The sequence below is a fragment of the Melospiza melodia genome, chromosome Z, assembly GCF_035770615.1.
Source record: "Melospiza melodia melodia isolate bMelMel2 chromosome Z, bMelMel2.pri, whole genome shotgun sequence".
Lineage (NCBI taxonomy): Eukaryota > Metazoa > Chordata > Aves > Passeriformes > Passerellidae > Melospiza > Melospiza melodia.
The window spans coordinates 47,012,328-47,030,654 of NC_086226.1; the positions used below are offsets into that span (position 1 = coordinate 47,012,328).

At 33.3% G+C, this 18,327-nt stretch overlaps 1 protein-coding gene across 18 annotated transcripts in view; it reads right to left on the reverse strand.

The window, feature by feature from the left end:
* Positions 1-18,327, reverse strand: part of PTPRD (protein tyrosine phosphatase receptor type D) — a 1,164,217-nt gene that overhangs the window by 444,527 nt on the left and 701,363 nt on the right. For all 18 annotated transcript variants that reach the window (XM_063180610.1, XM_063180611.1, XM_063180604.1 and 15 more), the window contains one exon: positions 8,624-8,667. The gene's annotated coding sequence lies outside the window, so the exon portion shown is untranslated. The remainder of the gene's footprint in view (positions 1-8,623; positions 8,668-18,327) is intronic.

Genomic DNA, 18,327 nt, shown 5'->3' on the forward strand with positions numbered 1-18,327 from the left:
GCTAAAACAAGTCACATATAATGGACGTAATACCTGACCACTTTCCTTCGGAGAACAATACATAAAATCTGCATTTTAAAATTAGTCACAGAAACCAAGTAAAAAGAAATTCTATGTGCATAAGAAGAAAAAAGTTAGTCTTACTGCCATTAATGGAAGAAATACATATTTTCAGTGATATGGACATGTCCATCTCTTTCTGTATATGTTCTGAAATAGTGTAATTAAAAAGAAGGTAGCAGGAAAAAGGGAAGAAAGGGAAGGCATAGGTAATGACAGAAGAAGCTGCTAGTAAATGTGCATTAAATCTGGTCAACATTATTTTCCCCTGTGGCTCATAATTCAGGTTCAGGCAGCATTCCCAACAGTAATGGTAAACAGGATGTGGTCCTGAGTGGCACCAGGAGAGCAAACATGATGTCATGAAATCACTGCTGCTTTGATCGTTCCTCATTGATTCACTAAAAGACTAATACCCCCGAGCCTCAAAGCCAAGCTGTGCAGCACAAGGGATGCAGAGGTTCGTGTATTTCCGACCTCTCCTCACAAGAAGTTAAAACAAAGAGCATGAGATCAGCACAGCATAGCGCATAAGATTCTAGCTAATTGATTCTGAAATAATGCTAGATGTGAGACAACCAGCTGTCCTCCCTTTTGGCCCCTCTGAAGCCAAACAAACACAATTCCTGAGGTTTCACACCAGCAAGTTTTATTGAAATCTATCTTGAAACTGTCTTGGTTCCTTCTCTTCAGTATTCACACTTCTGACCATTAAAAAGAAAAACACAGACACTAAAAAAATACCCACTAATTTTTGTTTTTTGTTCGAATTTGATTGTTAATCTCTGCTTCATTTTATATCAAGCTTATATCATGACAATTGTATTTTTCTGAGTGGTTTTGATCCCCTAAATGCATTTATAAGTAGTACATTTATTCAGTATGTATGTAAAGGATTTATTGACGTCTCAGCCTTTATTTTAATTAGTTTAATAAGCTATTACCTTTTAGTCTTATTGAAGAGAGAGACTTTCTCCATTTTCCTGTATATGTTAAAGATTCTTTGACACTTTCATCTACTTTCTTTTTTTAGTCCACATATTTATGTCATAATGGACAAAAAAATCTTGGCAGAAAATTGCACTTTGAAGGAATTGCTGGTTTATCTGAGTTACATAATTTAGAGGATAACTAATCTTAGTCCAGAGAAAGGAACATGTTTCATCTGTCATGCACTAAAATATTCCAAAACATGTTTAGAGATAGAATGTATGGATAGAGACTAATGAAGTGAAATGGAACATTGGTTTTCCCAGTAGTTGATCCTAGTTGGGAAATTTTTTTCAGTAAAAATTAACTGGTGCTCCATAGGAGCACTTTACACAATTTTTTACACATTCAGAGTGAAAAATCAGAATGTAACGCTTAGATTTGAATCTTTAGAAGGTTTTTACTGTTTAAGTACTTCCTATCTCCTTTTGAAAACATTTAACCTGATCCATATCAGCAACATTAACCTGTTCATGTTTATGGGATTTCAGAATACACTCTACATAAATCATACATAAATCCTTGCCCTTTTCTTCAATTAATTAGATGCCAACTTTTTTTTTTTTTTTTTTTTTTTTTTTTTTTTTTTTTTTTTTTTTTCTGTCCAGAAAAAATATAAGACCCTAAAAAGGGTGAATAGGTCTTCTTCTCTTGTTGCTTGGTTTCATATCATAGGGCTAGCAATTCTTCTCTCATACATCAAGCAGACAATGTTAAATTGTTATGAAGAAATATTTAGTGATGAACTGCTCTTGAATGTACTGCTCTTGTATTGTGCTTCAGTGAACATTTTATCTCCTACAAAACTGGGACAAAGTGGTTACAGGAAGAAAAAAAGAATGGAAATCTGCATGAATAAATAGTGAAATCAGCACTAAATATATTATTAAGCAGTCTAATAATTATTAGTTTGGTAGCTGAGAAAAAGTCAGATGAACTAATGTATGTGATTATAGCAGGATAAAAAAATAATCCAATAGCAGCATCCAACTAGGGGAAACAATAAACTAAAACTTTAGACATGTTATTAAGATGCACAGTGCCCACAGCAAGAGAACAGGACTTGCAACACTAATTGCTGGTGTCTAGACCATAATTTGGTTTTCAGTCCTTACAAGTTTAATCCATCCAAAAAAAGAAAATTGTAAATTAATGACAGGTTTAATAAAACTGGTATGGAATCAGTCCCAAACATGTTTAGATTCACAGCTTCAGCTAATTTTGCCTCATGTAAACAAAAAGGGAACATGTCAGTTTATTTCAAACCACTGGAAACTGCGTACTTTGTTTTCTCATTACACCCTCAGTGCTGAAGCAGTCCTTAAATGGAGCATGAATTCAATTCACCCTCATTTAAAGTATCTCCAGGTCTACTTTAGTGCTTTTATCCAGTTAATAAATGATAGAACTCAAATCCCGATATTCACTACAATAAAAGTTACACATTCCTACTTGAAGGAAAAGTAGGAAAATTCTCATCCCACTGTGAATTCAGTGCTACTTCTGTGCAAGGAGGAAGGATTCGCACTGAATTTAAATGTGGGCCAGGAGCACAGTCTCTCCCTTGGCTGTGTGGTCATACATTCAGAACGTGGTAATGAGAGTTAAAATGGCTAAAGACACAAGTTCCTGGTGCCTTTGTGCAGACTTAGAGATGAAAAGGGGTTAGGTAAATGATTGCACGCTACACTACAGGGAATATGGCTTAACAGGCTAATCAGTAACAGAGGAAAGCACAAAACTTGCAGTTTGTTTTTGTTCTTGTGTACTTATTCGTATTTCAATTGACTTTGTGGTCTTTTCCAACGAATGTTGAGCATGATAAATTGCAAGCCATTCCTTTTTAATGTATCAGTCTGAAGTACTTGCCTCCTCAGTTTCTAATAGATAAAACAGCCTCCTGTGAATTTCAAGAAAAGAGACAACATCCTTTCTGTAGGATGGTGGTACATTTCAGAGAGTCTTTTTAAATAGTGGATTTCCATTAACAATCTAGCTGATGACACTGGGAATTAACTATTGTGGCCTTTCATGTTTTCAAAATTTTGCTGTATTATTTTTAAGCAATAATGATAATTTGGTTCCTCTTATTTTAGCAATCGGTGAAAAGTTTTTATAATTTCATTCCAGGATTTTCAAGTTAGTTCAAATTACACACAACAACAGTGTAAGAATTCTTTTAAAAGATTAAATATAATTCCATTATTCCATAATAACATTTCTGTATAAAATAAGTTGGAATTCCATAATTCCAACTTATTTTATACAGAAATGTTTGTACTGTTTTTATATGTAAAGGTAATTCACTTGAAAACTCTTGTAAATATTTTTATCTGAACTGGAAATATATCCTTTCTTGGCATTCCCAACTTAGTTTTTTCTTTTTTTTTTTTTTAGTAACACCTATAATAAGTTGTTCCCTCTGATGCAATAGAATTAGAATAAAAAAATTGTCTGTCTGGGAAAAAGTCATTACTCATCATTCCACAATTTTTAGGTCATCATCGAATGTTATTCTTCTATGCAAAAAAAATTCCCTATAAAGCTCTTGCTACTTCATTAACACATGGTAGGTATAAAATTACATATGCTACTTGAAGAGTTTTTTCTCTTTGGTAGCTGTTAGATAGCCCAGTCCTGTAATCTTGGGAGCCTGATAATTTCTCTAGTAAATATTACCAGTTTTATCTATGATCTTCTTCACTGTAGATTTGAACGTGAAAGTAGTAAGTAAATTATATAAAATTATATGTCTGATTCTGCCTTCTTAAATATTTGGTGACAGGTTTATGTCTCAGTGAGTTGCAGCAACCGCTTACCTTTTCTCAAAAATATTAACATTTTTTCAAGCCAAAAAGATCCCTTATGACTCATTGAGCTTGAAAAAGTCATGCCCATTTCCTTTAACACTGTCCTGAGGTGTAATAGCTTTTAAGCTGAAAATATTCTAAATAGAGCTCCTGAATATATCTTTTCCAATAATAGTTTCACTTAATGTCTTTCCATTAATTTATAAAATAAAAAAAAAAAATTAATCTCCTTGAAAAAAGATAAACCTTGCATTGTTATTTATTTTATTATAATTTGTTAAGGATGTACTATAGTATTGAATAATATAATTTTCTTCTGAATATTGTTGATATAATGGCAAAAAATAATTATTTAATTTAATAGAAATATTGGATGATGTTTTCAATTCCAATTTTCAGTGTTTCACTTTATATAGGGGACAGCATTTTATTATACATGGGGCAGAGTTTCATATGATGAGAGTTTCATCAGTCATTTTATGGGTAAATAGTGTTGGTAAAGGTAAGTCTGTACTAGAAGTCCACAGGGTTCAGAAATCTGATTAATTCTACACAATCTTAACTCAAGAAGTAACCAGAAGAGATTAGTCTTGATCAGTAACCTACTAAATATTTTTCATCATTTCTAATGTCTTCTCAAGATAGATAACTAAGAAAGCTGGAAGAATCACATTTACTGTGACAACGTAGTAACATAAGTTTTAAACACTGAAACTTCTGATTCATTAATTTATGGTACTTTTTTATTATTCATTCATTTTACCTTTATATATATATATATATATATATATATATATATATATATATATATATATAGTTGTATGTGTATTAATGGATACTATTTTGTTCTGGAACAATTAGAACTTTTGTAAGTAGAAATAATTCAATGCATAGAACTAATTTTCATAGTAAAAAATATCTCTCTTAAACAACTATCTTTTTTTGCTAATTCATGCACAGGCCAGACTTCCTATAATGTTTCTATGATTTATAGTTTTTATTGACGAAACTTCAATGAAGTCTAAATTTAGATTTCAACTAGATAGGACAGAATTCCTCTCATCATACAATTTGCATAGTAATTTTGCTTGGATTCAGGAAAGACAAAAATTTCCTAGAAACCTGTCAGTTTTTATGAGATACATGACTCAATGTTTTAAGTGACTTCATGGCTGCAACAGAAGTATGAAAGGTTTCATATGTAGCAGAAAAATAAAAATGCATTACCTTAAAAATTCCCTGACATTTCACTAATGCTTTGTGAAGAAATTTAAAAGGTGCTTTAGAAAGACTGAACACTTTTTTGTCATGAAGGATCCCAAAACAAATGACTCCATAAGCATTATTTATAGGTCTTCTTGAAATAAATAATTAGGTAACGAGATTTCAACTGACAAATATAGTTGGTTATAGGTTATTTTACATACTTTTCATAAGACTTTTGCCTTGGAAATACCACTATGTTTGTAGCATATATTGTTTGCCTTCCCTTCTACAGAGTTCAGATTTTGAGTATGCCCTCCCAGATTTTTGTTATAACATTGTTACACAATATTGTTGTATAATCAAAGATTGCTGCACTTTACACATCTCATTGTCCTTTGATCTTCAAAATCAGATTCTTCCTATATAATATGCACTTTACTGTAATAAATAAATTGCCTACTCTCCACGTAGAAATTACTTCTGGAATTAACAGAGGGCCTTGCAGAATAAATAGCAAGTTGTCATGACACTGAATTTCAGTTTACAGCACTGACATAAGTGTTGTTAAATTTTTTTCAATAATTTTTTTTAATTGGACTTAAAAATAAAATGTAAAAAAATATTTGTAAATATGTTTCCTTTCAATATTAAGCTACAAACCATCTTTCTCTGTGGATCTTGCTCTTGTAAAAACATGTTGTCCTACATTGCCCTGCAGACTATTTAATAATGAAGCTTCGGTTACAGTCTATAAATGTTTCTAAGCAACCACAACCCACTTTAAATATGCTAGTCAATTAGCTCTAGACACTCTGTTTCAGTCTTTGTCTCTGTTATTTCTTTCTGGCTTGAAACATAAAAGACAGAGAGATAGAGGGAATATTTTAAAATAATACCTTGTACTGATCAAGGGTGACGCTGTTAAGTAGCACCTCTGCAGATAAACACAGACCTTGGGCAGCGCCTGTCCAGGACTATAGTGATATGTGTGCCCATCAATCCCTTATCAACATATAAGCCAGAAAGAACAGAAACTTATCTGGCTAATGCCAATAGGGAAAATAAAAATAAAAAAGAATGATAGGTGTTGATGACTGCCGGAAGAATAGCTTCTCCCATGTTACCCACTGTTTTCATTCTATGATTTTTAATATTTACTTCTTTCCACATTAAAAAAAAAACAAACCAAGAAAAAGAAACCCCCCAAAAAATATGAAAAACATATGAGTCTCCTGCTTAAAAAAAAAAAAACCCCAATTCTTAGACATTTTCCTAAGAGAAGACTTTAAATAATTATTTTTCTACTCAACCATAGTACCAGTTGAATTTTGAACACAGAGGTATTTCTTAGTTAAACTGCCTAATCCCGTTAATCTGTTATTTTTTATATTTTTATCTTGTCATAATCATAAATTCCAGTTTTTTCCTAGAAGCACAACAACCTTTCTTACTTGGTATGTTCAGTTTTCCTTATTATCCTTTATTCTTTTCACTCCGTATTATTGTCTGTAAACATCTTAGTGAGGAATATCTGACAAGAAAATTCTGGCTTAATTTCACTAAGTCTCTTATGGTTTAGAATCTCTCCCTCCATTGAGGCTGGTACAGAACATAGTTTATATTTGCTGGGATTATGTGATATGATTTACCTAAGCAAAGATGAATTCTGCAGGAACTTCATACCTAACAAGTTTTTTCTGGACTTCTGGTATTGTCACTGTCATTTAACACAAGACTGAGAGTGAAATAAACCATAAAGAATCCATAAAAACAGGGAGGCTAGAGAGAGGCTAAGGTGTGTGTCTGATAACTTATTTAACTCCCTACCTATATTTTTGTGTTGCTTTCCAGTTGGTATCATATTCTATAAGCAGCATAAAAGCAATAATGGTCAAATTTATAATTCAATAGCGCCCCTGGGGTATCAAGTAGCTAATAAAGGAAATTTTGGGAAATGTAAGAACAGTACCATTTTATAGTATTACTACCCTTAGGCATGTATTCACATGACTACTCCTTAAGGAGTTTCTGAAGCTAGAGGGATTATCAATGTATTTACATATTTATGGGACTTTTCTTCCTCGAGACTATGGCATATTTTTAATCCCAAATAACTTTCTGCAAGAAGTTTCAGATTTTCTCTACAAGCTGCATTTATTCTTAACTTTACTTCCATTTTTTCAGACTTTGGTTTTAGTACTGGAATAAAATATGAATGATTGGTTTCTTCTTTTATCTTTTACACCCCAGACATTATTTCTATAAACTTCTCTATGGTTTTGTCAGTTTATGTCTCGTCCAGATTGAAACATGTTAGATATGTAGTCCTTACTCACATTCACTGACTTACTATTTTTGATCCTCCCTTTTTGTCATGCTCCTCATCTTGCCCTCTTTTTCAAGTTGCTTTATTTACTTTAAAAATGAGCTATCTAACTCAGGATGAAAAATAATCACTTTCAAATTATGAGTGCTTGTGATGTTAGGACTGCTTTTCTCAAGAAGTATAAATTCACATTTCCTGCATGCTGACTTTCACCTGACTATTACTCATTCACAGAATCATCTTAGTATTCTTCTATATTTACCCACATATTATTAATTGTCCTCTAAATAGCTTAATAATCCCAGGTACATAAGTGGTATTATTCCCACTAGCTTTTTCAGCTTTTCTGTCACAGTTGTAAATTTATTAGGTTAAGGTGTGAAACTTGAAGATTACCCATGATTACAGAAATAATTGAGCTTTTATAGTGTGACCAACACCACCAAATTTCCTATACATTGTCATACATATATTTTATAGTATATAGAATGTAATATAAATTGCCAAACTTCCTGTACACATATAAAATAATCTCAGTTTTTTCTGTGATACTTTACTTGTCATAAATCATTTATCCCTGGGGACTGACATACTTCAGTTTATGCCCTACCTTACTCATTAAAAAGAGAGGTCAGGTCATATGTACCTAGAAAACATATTACCTTATACAAAGTAGGTGGAAAAAGTAATAAAAGCTTGGCACCCCTTTCTCATATAGCTATACCTTGCAGAATATTTACAACAATCAGTATATTGCTGTCCAGTCTTACTCAGTCTTTATAGGTAAGTATTATTCCTGGTACAGAGGCCAGTGTGAGATAGCACACAAAACAGAAGGCTAGAAATCCACAGTACCCTTTTTAGTTGCTGTTGCTAATCATTCAATGCATTTACTAAATTTCCATTTAATTCATAGTACAATTTAGCAATCATGCTGAAGCAACCAGACTTTTTTTCCAAAACTTCAAAATCTGATCTATGATCTTACTCCCACACCTTAGGAGGTATCTATGCATTTATTATGTAGCCTACTGATTCAATAATTATGTTCTATTTTATGACTAGGAGAAATTTGAATTTCAAACAGGATACGCTTTCCAAGATTTAATAAAAATTGCTAATTAGAAAGATATTTGTGGTTTATAACAGGAAATCCAAACCAAAAGAATTTTTAGGCCTTACAGGAAAAAGACTATGACAACTTAGAAAGTTAGTAGATGTGAAATCTTACTTTGCACTTTTGTAGATTTTTCTGCTGTCCACTGAGTTCCTCACCTAAGGAAAAAAAATAGGCAAAGTAAAACTTTGTGAAAGGAATAATAAATTTTGCAGTTAGAGAATTTATACTAAAATTTGTCACAAGCAAGTTTATTTTTTATTAATTTTGAATCCAAGTGAAGAGAACATTGTGTACATTGAGTACTTAATCTCTAATAGGAAAAGATTTCTATGCTATTAAAAAGTACACATATTTTCTTAGGTTTCATTCTCTGTAACAGTAAATCCATATAATACAAAAGACAAAAGAATTGTCCTTCAAATTATGACTTATAAAAAAATAAACAATCTTCTTCAGTGGACTGAAATAGATATTCATTTTCATTGTGGAAAGAGAAACAGAAGTAGATTTTATAGAATCAAGTGCTATGTCTAAATTTTTGAATGCAATCAATAAATATTTTCAATTTCAAATTAAGAAAATGAAAACACAAGAACCCAATTTAATACTTAGCTAATGTGATGAAAAACTTACAGACACTCCCTCTAAGTGGTATAAAGGCAGCTCTCAAAGGGAATTGTGTCTCAAAATGTGCTGCACTTTTCTAGAAAGCAGAACTATTTGCTTTCAAGGGATCTAACAATGACAGAGGGTTTGTCAAGTTTAAGGCAGTGGCAGAATGTCTTCAATTTAAATTAGTGTTCTGAAATTCTAGCTGAAGATTTTAAAACTAATATTCTGTGCCTTAATTAATTGAAAAACACTCACAGAACCATATTTATGATGGAGAAATAGAAAAGAATTTTTATGTGGATCATGGTTTAGGGATGATGCTGCCCAATTTGATGACTCCACAAAGACTCTTCCAAACTAGACACCACTTGCTTGTTCCCCCTCTCCCTCCCATTTCCTCCTCCAGCTTGGAGTTAAGCATTGGAAACACTAAAAGTGAAGATCATTAGTTGAGATAAGAATAGTTTACTAGAAACAGCAGTGAGAAAAAACAAAAAGCAACAACAATCATATTAATAAAAGAACTATACAAAAAAGAGAGTGATTCACATGCAAAAATGCCCACAATGGACCTGGAAACAATGAACAATGGCAGATGATGCCACCACGGTGGTTTTTGACAGGAAGCCACACTCTTCTTTTTGGAAGCCAGACAGAGTCCTATCCCCCCATGCACAAAACTAGGGCAATGAGTTTGCAAATAGCACAGATGGGGTCTTCTGTTAATGAGAAATCTTTCCTTGGTTATGTTTTCCACAGCAGAGGATTTACTCATCCTACCAAAGTTTTCTACCAAAATTTTTATTGTTATCTTACTCAGTCTTAAAAAAACCTGGGTAGAGAGAAGAGCTGTCACTTTAACGGTGATTTTGCTGAACATATTTCTAAGGCAACCAAATTTTTGAACTACTTATCTATTTAATGTAATTTACATAGAAACCAGCAGTTAATGGTTTTCCTTGGCAAACACACACATATTCCAGATTAGAATATTAAGAAATTAAAGTAATATTATAGGAACCTGGTCAGTGTGTGTTGAAGCCTGTGGAGAGGAGTGAAACTGATGTTGTGTTCTTGCAGAAGGCCTCTTTAGGTACATTGCAAGGCAATCAGGTCTTTCTGTCTTCTCTGGCTACCTCTACTCTCACATCTTACAGGAATGGAGGATGGGCTGGCTTAGGTACACGTCATCCTCCTGGACCTTGTGCTGGAACCTTGCCCATAGCTGGGAAACAGAGGGTAGATCCTATGTACATCATGCTGACTTATCTATCTCATATTGTGCCCACAAAAAGGAAGAATGACCAGAAGAAATATTGTTAAAGCTAATTTTAATTCAGCTTACAGGACTACAGCAGGAGACACAAAAATGGAAGGTAATTCAAATCTAAGCATTTGTTCTCTGTGCAGCAGATGCCTCAGGGCTCAAGAGGAGACACTGCAACAATCAACACGTTTTTTTATTCTGTTTTTCCCATTGTACTTTCATTTTTGATGGAGGCGTCTGTGCCAGGCCAAGCTGGATAGAACAGCTTCACTGTTTGTTCATTTTAATCTGGCCGTGATTCTTGCTCTGGTTCATAGATCCTGAAGATAATCTGATTTTATGTCTCCACAGTACTTTTACTGTATTTTTGAAGACACCCAAGGGAACAATATTCTAAACTGGTACTAACAATTTATTATGATATATTTTATTCTCTTACACTTGGGAGTTTTTTGTTGTTGTTGTTTGTCGTTTGTGTTTGGGTTTTCTAAAAATTTTATGAAAAGGCCTTGCGAGGTGACCTTAGAGACAGAACATGTAAAAGTTACTCTTCACAAAATATTGTTTGCAAGAGTGAAAAAAGCTCTTTTGGGGAATGGGGAAACTGTGAATTTGTAGAGATGAGAAGAGTAAAAAAGTTAACACCACACCTAAGTAAATGTTTGCTTTGTTTTTGGTTTTTTTTTTTTTTTTTTGTATATCATCTATTCAGGAAGCATGTCAGCATGGCTCTGGATTTCAAAGCAGTTTCCACCCTCTTACCACATACTTCCAGGAGCTTTGTAGGAAAATGATAAACAGCAGTTCCCATTTAAAGCTAAAAGAGAGGTTTTTACTCTAGGTGCTCCTTTCCTCAGTAATTTCGACAAAAGACACAAAAATGTCAACCCTCCAAATACCTCCCTGCCCCTAACCTAAAGGGAGAATTTTGAAAATACTTAGATGAATGAATAATTTTTCACATGTGAATAGTCAAAGTGAAGTTCTACTGACAGGGTAAAAGACATAAATTATACATGATTTAGCTCCTTCAGTAAGCATTGAATGCAAGTGACCAACTGAGTGTTAAATATATTGAGCAAAGGAATGTCATTGTGCTCTAAGGCAATTTAGGACATGTATTTCCGAAAACATAACAATAAATAAAACAAGTGTATTTTAAGAAAGCTTCAGAGGAAAGGCATATTTTTAGAAAAGTAAATTACATATGCTCCTGTTGAATAAATAAAGTATCTAATGGACAATCAGTGGGTAAGACCTTTATTGTACTTGAGAGATGAAATGTAATTAAAATAAATGAAGAATTGTCCGCTACTGGAAAGTTTTCTGTTCCATTTGTAAGAATATTTTAAATACATCATTTCAGGTCTTCTGAGGACTTCTGCTGCTAAAGAGATAGGGTTTTGAATTTGCCCTTTGTATGTCACCTTCACATGAAGTTCTTTCAGTGAATGATATAATGGTTTCCGTTTCTCATTCTTCAATCTTTGCTTTCCCTTCTTCTCATATTTCAACAATTTCGTCCCTCTGTCTAGTCAGAGGAACCACCACTTAGAAATTCTTTGTTGGCTCTAAAGCAGACTGGTGTTTCCATTACTTTCCTTTTTGAATTTTTTTTTTTTTTAATTAGGGTTTTTTATTTTATTTCTTTTTCTTTTCCCTTATTTTAAGCCAGACACTGTCTTTAGTAGCAAGGTACCTGTCTTCTTTGGTAGACCTCCTAACCCATTTTTCTTGGTCCATCTTCCAATGACAATCTTTCACAGATTCAGTTTCCCTGAATCTTTTTTTTTTTTTATTTTATTTATAAATGAAAAAGCCTAAATATGCAGTTTCTATTCAAGCAATAACTTATGCAGTAGCACTGCAACAAAGTCTGCAGCCTGGTACCAGTATTAGTTTTATCAGTTACAGCTCCACTGCTTTCAGTGGTATTGCACCTTTTGCCTGTTGGTCTACATATCAGTAAAATGTTTCCTCTGAGACAAAAGTAAGGAATATAGGAACATATTTTTATTTTTCATAATAGGTGATCAAGCAGCTGGCTTTTTTTGTATTTCGGCAGAAGAAACAGCTTACCTAATGCAAATGCACAATTACACTGAGGGCTAGTACAGGATGAGTGTGCCGCACATTTGGAACACAGTCTTTCTCAACAGTGATGCTATGAAACATTTATGAACGCTGAAGTCTATACACATCAGCAAGCCTGCTAAAATTGAAAAGAGCTCCTTACTCATGCAAAAATAAGCAGATGCTTAAGTGTTTGCAGGAACAAGTTTTAATTTCTCTCCATGGGTGTTGGAGAGATCCTTTGCACAGGGATGAACTTCAGTCAATAAAATGATTAACAACAGTAACACACACTGCAAGGAAGTGTATCCACTCCAGAAAAAATAATTTAAGTAGTGTTAGCTGGGGTCTGATCTGTGACATGTAAAATCTTAAGTCTCTCGAGATATATTGCATTTTAGAACAATGTCTGCAAATATTTTACAGCAATGACTCGTTTTCCTTTCTTGTGTAGGACATGTCAAGACTTTTCCACCTAATAAAGGTTACTATTTTGTTAGTTTCCTCAAAAAAAAAAAAAAAGTATTGTTCATGTTTTCCTTTTAAAAGGAAAGGAAATAATCTCTATTTACTTCTACATTTTCTTCTCGTGCTATTTTCCCTGACTAATTTTCGGTGTTTTGATCTACCCCAGGTCTGGCTATTAGAAGAGAAATCTCAGAACTATTTTTAAATATTCTTCCTAATTTGCAAAATTATTTGTAACTGAAGCCACATGCATAAATAAATCTGTATCCTGATGTATTAGTCTATCTAGACATTGCCATATTCATGATGTTGGCATTTCAATATTTCATTTTGACTTTGCAAACTCATTAAATGCTTTTAAAAATCTGAATTACAATATTCACCATTCTTCTGTTAGTGTAGAGAAGTCATAGGATTGGTTCCAAGTTAACGAAACATCATGGATTAATTTTCCTGAGCCCCATTATGTGGTTTGAATCAGTCCATTAACTAGCACCAGAAATTAATTTAAAATATGATTTTTATTTCATATCTATTCCAGAAACCTCTGTATAAATAATAGCTTTACAATTTTTCTGTGATGAAAGCCTGAATCCTTTCTACCTGTTTTTCCCCAAGGGAATAAACTGGTTACTCATGCAATATAAGTTCTTTCTAACATATTCTTAAAAGATAAATTAATCACATTAAATTTTTAATGTGGCCTCTCATTTCTGTATTTGGTGCTTGAATATCTCTACAATTTCTATTTCTTATGATAAAATACTATTTTATTGCGTCTTAACTTGTCTTTACAGCCAAAGAAGGGATTACAAGATACCTTTTGCTCATTTCTCATGAAAAAATGATATGGAAAATGTTTATTTTTGGTACTCTGAAGCTAAAATAAATGTAAAGGGCTTACAAAAAGAACAAAGGTACCAGTGGGTTCTGTGGTAAAAAGACATACTAAACTTTGACTTTCATTTCTTCATTAAGAGTTCCAGTGTTAGGTTTCACAATATATTGAACAGTTCTGTTGATTATCTAAATTTTGTCAAATCTGAAAATATATTTATATGTGCTCATAATTTTACATGCTGCTATGAGATATATACTTGATGTTTCATCTGGAAAACTTAATGTAGTAAGATGATATTAGGACATAACCAGGTATATTAAAATTTACACAGAACTCTAAAAAATTTCACAGAACTGCCATTCTAGAAATCACATTCTTGTCTGATACACTAACAGAATTTTCATGCCTCTGCCTCAAAAAGAATAGCATACAAAGAGTATACTAGTAACTGAAAGATAATAATATTTATAATATTATTATACAATTTATATATACAATTATGATATTTTTATACAATTTATTTCACCACATTTTGTCATATATTTTCTTGTTCAAGCAAGACAGATTTTTAGGTTTTGAGTTGGTTTGGCGTTTTGTTTTAGTGTTGGTGGTTTTTTGTTTGTTTTTGTTTTGTTGTTGTTATTGTTTTTCATTGTGCTTATTGTTGCTCTGAGGCTACTTCATAATCTGGAGGATCTTGTTTTTAATAAGCTGAAACTGAGTTTAGTTAAGTGGAAATACACCATGGGAAGTGAAGAAATTTCAAAACATGCCCATGACAACAATAAGAAATGTCCTCTGTGTCTAGTTGCTGAGGCAGAAAGGATATGTAGAAATAATTGTATATGCAGAAAAAAATTGTATACGTTTACAATGTGCACATTGTATAAACGTTTACAATGTGCACATTGTATAAAAGAAGATAATTTGCAGTTAAGATTTGGAACAGATCATTGCTTCATGATGACATAAATAATATTACTTAGTGTGTGGGCAAGTCCTAAGTCACAACATTAAAGAGACTGATCAGCAAAACAACCAGAAAACTCATTTTGCTTGTGGGTCAGATTACTTATATCCACAAAATCTCAAGCTTCCTCTGAGCATGCAAAATTATTTTGTTGCTTAAAAACCCATATGGAGACTAGAAAGACTGTCCCTTTTTCAGCTTTTAGTGCTGAATTTTGTTCACACAAAGTTCACATCCAACGCAGCCCATTAAACTGCTGGGGGAGGGGGAAGGGGGCAGGGGAAGAGAGGAACAGATAGTTTGTTATTGCAATTGAATAAGGAAACGCATAGTAAAAATTAAAAGACACAAATAGAACTAGCAAGCTTTGTGATCATTCACATTGCTTCCCTTTTCTTCTCCCCTTTTTGTCACTCGAATTCTATGATATACACAAATATATTTTAACTTAATCAATCTCCTTAAGATTGCAAAGTGGGATAATACTCCTTTAATTATTCACACATGGAGTCCAGAAGGCTCTTTAAACAAAAAAGTGAGAAATTTAACTATTTCAATGTAGTGAGATACTTGTAGAAAACAAAATTTATACGATATGCTAACACTTAGAGGAACCACTGCCAGACAATAATCCCCACAAGATCTGCTACACTACAGATCCAATAACAGCCAAAGTGGATATTTATCATAAGATACCTACCATGATTTTAGCTGATACTTCTCTACCAAAGCGTAAGTAAATGGAATACATATGAATGGGGATAAAATAGCAGTGGAGTCTTTCTATTGCCTTCAGGGACAAATTATTTTCCCCTCAAATATTCCAGTAGAGGAATATGTAGGCCCTTATTATCAAAACAATATAAAGTCTTGCTTAGACAGGATACAAGAAGTTTGATGGATGAACACAATGATTTTTGTACATTTATAGTACTAATAAAAATTTCTGAAATAGCAGTTATATACTAGTATATATGAAGAAGTAGAAGAATAACATTAAATTACAGCTGTACTGTCTTAATTTTCATGGCTTTTAAGCCATGAAATACTGCATAGATTTAGAGCACTGCTGTGCAATATTGAATTCTGCCATTTATCTTAAACTAGAAATAAGTGAAACACTGAATATCATTAAAGTTAATAAGGGAATCATCTTAGTTGTTCTCAAGAGGTAATTTTGAACAGAACGCCCCCCCCCCCCCCCCCGCCAAAACTGAGTTTATATTCAGAGTTGCTAGGGAATTAAATGAAATGGTTGCCAAGGTGAAATAATATATGAAAATTCCTGACATACATTATCCAAAGGTTTCTGCAGTCTGATCTTCCATTTTGGCTCAATGTTACCAGCATTTTGAATACAGACATACTGTTGCTAAGGACTGATGCTGTTGCCAGGTGGAAATAGCCCATATTAACCTGCCACAAATATCTAAATATGTTGATAGAAGTGTGCTGATAAAAGATAGGAGAAACATGACTTGGAAAATTGGATGATCTATTATTTCTTATCCGTGACATAACAGTGAAGTGACTTTTCTTACTCTTTGTGCACATGAACTCTAACCTATTAAAGTATCAGTAAAGTACCCAACAATAATGATGATATTATTAAATGAACATTGTGTTCTATAAAATATAAATCTTAATCAGGCATTCAATGTAACCTATATAATTGTTACTGAGGGGATGTAACTGAAGTCAGATAGTGTGTAATTCTGACTAGCAAAGACATATGATCATTGCTTCTGGATCATGGATTCTTTCAAGCCATTCTTTCTTCTTAAATGTTATGAAATTTGAGCACCACTATCTCAAAGCAACTAAGAATATGCTTGAAGTAAAATGATGAAATTGATACTTTGAATGAAAATGAACAGGTGCTTTACAGCACAGTTGCTGTGTGTCACATAGGTAACAGGCAGCTTTTTAAAATGCTGGCTAAATTGCAGTCTAATGCCTTTCTGGCAATTTGCACAGTTTGCCAATAATATTTTGTAGTATAATATTGCTTGTAAAATCTTAGCCATTTCAGAAAGCAGCTCCGTATTTATCAATCAAATAAAGAAAGGAGATCAGCAGAAGCTGTCAGACAGAAATATGCACACAGGAATGCTTGAGAAACAGTTACAGTATCCTGTCTGGATAAAGACAACTACCGTACACTACATACATTTAATTCTAGCTTTCATTTGTCAGTAGTGAGTACAGAGCACTGACCTACATTGCGCTACTGAAAAATGGATTGTATTTGATGAAATTACACATTTTGAGAAAATAGTTTACTCAAGGGTAATGTGTAAGTGGCAAAGTCACAGTGTTCAGCTGCAGTTTTCTCCTTCTTCAGAACTCTTCCTAAAAGACATTTAACCATCTTCTACATCTTTCAAGGCAGCTTTGTTCTTGCTTTTGCCAGACTTTAAAAGAGAATTGTAAAAAGTCACTTAAGAGTATGATCTTTACAAACATCTGTTTGCTGTTCTACCCAAATTCAGAAGTAACTCTTGAAGTCACTCACAAAAGCTAAGAAAGCACATGACTGCTCTTCTGTTGTGGAAGTTTCTGTCTGTATGCTTAGCTTTGACTGACACATAATTTCATCTCTGGACCCCAATCTATTTTCTGCCTCACTAAACTTACAAAACTCTGCATAAATTGTTCTTTTCAGCTTGTTCTGTAATCCTATGAATACACAGTCCTCCTGTTCATCCCTTCAGTCACTAAGTGCCAGCTGTTGGGTCATGGAAACAGTTTTATTTATGTGAAAAGAAAAAGTGAGAAAAAAAAATATTTGATGAGAAAGCTATGAAAACAACAAGAATGTGCTGAAATATCCAATCAGAATGTTTGAGTCAAGCAAAAGAAATTATTATGGTTTCCATCAATCAACATATGAACAAACTTAGACTAGATAAGTTTTACATGGAAAGATAAAACTCTGAGTGATTTCAGTCTATAATCTAAACCCGTTTTGATTGTTCTCTTGAGCATGAAACAGAGGTCATGCTGAGAAATTAAAAGAAAAACACCTCTGTGAAATGAACATAAATTAATTATCTTGATATATTCTGCCATATTGAATCTGTCAAAAATGTCCTTCTTTTTAATGGGAAATACACAACACCCCATGCGTGCCCCCATCATATTTTCACAAGTTATAAAGCATGTGTGCATTTTTGGTAATTGGAATGGGAGTATTTATGTATTTTATCCAAAGGCTATTAATATGTACATATATAATTAGCACTGAGTAACTTATTATACGAATTACAGTGACTTCCAGGAGGCACTGCCTCCAAAGTGACAGAGAGAGAGAGAGACGGAGCTGGTCTTTTTGGAGATGCAATGGGAAAAAAGTTCAGCTTCACATGGATCTGTGCTCCCCCTGCAGAGCTTTGAATTTGCATGAATACATATGATACGGATGGGAATGACACTGCTGGGTAGTGGTGCATTATTGTCCTTACTGATAAGCCACACACTCCTTGCTGTTTTCTGTAAGAAAGACAGAAGGTCTTTGCAACATACACAGCAGCAATGGTATCTCCTGTCAAAATTCTTTGCATTTGAAGACTATGCATAGGTCG